Raw genomic sequence first — 4,203 nt, 5'->3', positions numbered from 1 at the left:
GGGTTTCACCATGTTGGCCAGGCTGGTCTCGAACTCCTGACCTCAAGTGATCCACCGGCCTTGGCCTCCCAAAGTGCTGGGATTACAGGCGTGAGCCACTGCATCCAGCCTGTTGTTATTATTATTCATTATTATTGTAACAGAAGGCTTGTTATTATAACTATTATTATCAGCAGTAGCAAAAGCAACCACACAGCTCCTCTAGTTCTCTCTTGCTTCCCTGCCTTGCTCATTAGCAAGAACACAGTAGAGAAGGGCAGTAAAACCTTTCACACACTCAGAGAGCCTGTGAATGTTTTTTATGATACTAATCGCTGCTGGAAAATGGTAGAAGCAGCCAGACCGATCCCCTATGGGAAGCTTCTCTTCTGTGGAGGTGGAAAAAGAATGGCATTTGAAATGGGACAGAAAATAGTCACAATCCCATTAGCTCTGGTTGGTACAGATACTGCCACCTTTGCCCTGTGGGCTCTGTGTCCTACTGGACCTCCCACTGATGTGATAAGCTTGCAAAGAATTTATCCTCTAAGAAGCTGTGAAACGATGGCCTGATGCTGAATTTGGTCCACATATGTGCCACACAGCCCCCACGCACAGTCTTTTATAAATTTGAATCTTCTTTTAAACTCGGGAAATTGCACATAAACTTTCAGATTTCCGGTTTCTCTTGCAAAATTAGAAATTCCAGCCTTTGAGGCCCACATTCCCAAATGGCAAAAAATGATGAGAGCTGAGGAGTGGCTCCCCCATGCAGAACTGTCTAGTTTACCATTGTCTCCATCCAGCTTGCTTTTCTCCTTTATGTAACTAGTTGTCCCCGTTGGGCTTTTCATTAGGAATTCACTCCTGTGATAGTAAGTTTCATCTTATCTGAGATTGCAGCAGCAGGGAAGGAGTGGAGGTCCATTTAGCAGATGAAGGCATCAGGGATGGATGCAGCACTAAGGTCCATGCATCTCTAGTTCCTGCCAGCACAGCCCTCTCCCACCCAGCAGTCTAGAAGGCTGTTCTGGCAGGCCTCAGAGCTGACTCCATGAGCCCACATAGCAGAGGGGAAAAAGCCTTGCCATTCTTTCTCCTGGAAGCTTCCATCTAATAATCACACTTGCTGTTTGTGTGCCAATGTGCTAAGCAATGCAACATGCATGATCTCATCCAACCACTGCACTGCCCTCTAGAATAGAAATTATTATGATCCTCACGCTACAGATGAGGCAACCAAGGCTTAGAGACATCATTTGCCTGTGGTCACACAGCTAAGAAGTGGCTGGGAAACTGAGGCTGTAGACATGTTATCTTGCTCTTGCAAAGTCACCCAGCCAACAGATGGCAGAGCGGGGATTCCATTGCAGGGTCAACTGACTCCAAAGCCTAGAAGCTGGAAAACTGGAGGCCAGTGGGGCAAACTAGTTTAGCTGGCAGTATTTTTGAAAATTTGGACTTTTGGCTTTTTGCTGGTCTCACCGGTCCCCACTTTCTCACAGGTCCCACCGATGCTGTTGCCTCACACCCTGGCCTCTTTCCTCATGCATGTTGCCCGCCTGGCCTCAGGAGGGGTGACAACCTTCACATCCTCTGCACGTTCTCTTACCTCCCAGAGTTCAACTCTGATGGGCTTGAGCTCTCAGTTCTCGGACAGAGATGAAGGTCTGTGTTTGTCTCTGTGGATCCTACCCCACCAGGTTTTGGGAGTTGAGAGCAGAGACAAATGGAATATGGTTTGGTTCGTGTTCAGTTCCATGGCTATGATGCCATTCCAGAGCCCAAGATTTAGAGGATTGATCGGGTTGGTTCCAGGATCCACTGATTCACTGCGGTGGTGACTGAATTGATTGTATCGTTTTAAATCATTTCTCTACTTTCTCTCCCTTTGAGATTCAATCCAAAGTGACGGTGCTTTAGATCAGGGGTTTTCAAACACAGGTGTGGGTTCTGTGTCTCATTTGCTTTGCTGGGAGGAGGTAGGCAGGAAAACCCATGGGCAGGCATCATGGCAGGAGTTTGGGATCAGGCTGAATGGGGCTGAACTGTTACCCCGATTAACCAGAAAGCCTAAGGAGTGGATGAAAGTCCAGGAGTGGAGCCTAGGTTGGTTCAGGGGGAAGCAGGGAAGCCATAGAACCGATGAAAGGCTGGGAATAGGTTGAGAAGCACAGTACAGAGTAAAAGGAAAAGAAGGGGATTGTTTGGAGGTTGAGAACCCAGGCAGGTGCCCATGAGCTTGCTCTGACAGATGCTGTTGGGTGAATAGTTTCAATTCAAGCCCCGCTGGGCTGCATCATCCCATTGTTCTAGTCATGGGTTCTTAAGGCTTAGAACAGGACCATGTTAACCACAGAACAGAAAAGCTGAGCTAAGCCAGCTAAGACACTTTAGCTGCATGGGAGGGAAAACCATTAAAAGAAGCATAAATGGTGCATAAGTTGGTTAGTTCTAAAGTTCAGTGATGTCACCGAAGACTCAGGTGTCCTAAAGTGATTGCCCTCATGGTCCCAAATGGCTGCCACAGCTCCAGCCATCATGCTGAGCATCCCTCAAGAGACCAGAGAGGGAACATTCCTGTTCTGTGTCTCTTTTGAAGAGTTGGAAACCCTTACCAGAAGCCACTAGTAGACTTCTCATGCCTCATTGGCCAATCCTGCTTAAACTCATAACTGACAAGGAGGCTGGGATGATCAGAATTCATTCTAATGAATCAAGATTTAGTGCCACCTCTCCCTTCTCCAAGTCTTCGCAGAAGAGAAAGGAACAAAACTGTGGCTCTGTATGCAAGGATGAAAGAGCAGAGATTGGTCCACAGGGACTTCTATTCACTCCCCTCACTGAAATCCTATGGCCAATGTGTGCAAGACTCCCCCACCCCCGTTAGTTTAACTACATCTAAAGCACATCCTCCATGTGTGAAGGGACACACCTGAAGCTGCCCTGCTTGAAGCAGGAGTGAAGGCCAGGAGCCCACTTGGCTCTCCAAGCTTCCTGGAGGCACTGATCTTGTCCAGCAAATTTGTTTTATTTTATTTTATTTTATTTTATTTTATTTTATTTTATTTTATTTTATTTTATTTATTTTGAGATGGAATCTCACTCTGTCACCCAGGCTGGAGTGCAATGGTTCAATCTCTATTCACTGCAGTCTCAACATGGGAAACCTCATTCAGCCTGGACACGGACAGGATTGATTGATTGATAGCTCTTTCTCGATTCCGTGGGTGGTGGTGCATGGCCGTTCTTAGTTGGTGGAGCGATTTGTCTGGTTAATTTTGATAACAAACGAGACTTTGAAATGCTAACTAGTAGAGACCGACTTTCACCATGTTGGCCAGGCTAGTCTCGAACTTCTGACCTCAAGTGATCCGCCTGTCTCAGCCTCCCAACGTGCTGGGATTACAGGCATGAGCCTTTGTGCGTGGCCCCTCCCTCTATTTTATAGACATGGAAACAGAGGCATGGGGGAAGTTAAGTGACTTTGGATACACTGCGTATCTCAAATGTGGTGGAAACATGGCTTTGCCTCACAGGGTTAGGACTAAATGAGGTGAAGGATGTAAAGAGGCTAGCTCAGGCCCAGCACATATTAGGCACTCAAGAAGGGCAGGTCCTCCCTCCTTCTGGCATAGGGGAATGAAAGATGAGGTGGGGCAGGGACCCAAGGTACAGTGACCTGGGGAGGCAGCAGGGCTGGAATCACTGGCTGGCTGGAAAATCAGATAACCCTTCTGTGGCTACAGAGCAAGGTGTGTGGGTGCCAGACTCCTGGCCTGGTAGAAATGACAGCTGGCCTTACCCCCAGCCCACAGGCACCCTCCACCTGCCTGAGAATCCTCTGAGAATGAATCCTGTCCTCCTCCCCAGCCAGCCAGTACCTGGACAGAAAGCTGACAGGCAGTGGAGGGTGTAGAAATAAATAATGACCAGGTGGGGCACGGTGGCTTACGCCTGTAATTCCAGCACTTTGGGAGACCGAGGCGGATGGATCGCCTGAGGTCAGGAGTTCGAGACCAGCCTGGCCAACATGGTGAAACTCCGTCTGCTAAAAATACAGAAAAAGTTAGCTAGGTGTGGTGGTGCATGCCTGTAATCCCAGCTACTTGGGAGGCTGAAGCAGGAGAATTACTTGAACCTGGGAGGCAGAGGTTACAGTGAGCTGAGATCATACCACTGCACTCCAGCCTGGGTGTCAGAGTGAGAGTCCATCTCAAAAAA

This window comes from Mandrillus leucophaeus, unplaced genomic scaffold, assembly GCF_000951045.1.
Source record: "Mandrillus leucophaeus isolate KB7577 unplaced genomic scaffold, Mleu.le_1.0 Scaffold66, whole genome shotgun sequence".
Taxonomy (NCBI): domain Eukaryota; kingdom Metazoa; phylum Chordata; class Mammalia; order Primates; family Cercopithecidae; genus Mandrillus; species Mandrillus leucophaeus.
Note: the sequence above shows the minus strand (reverse complement) of the source record.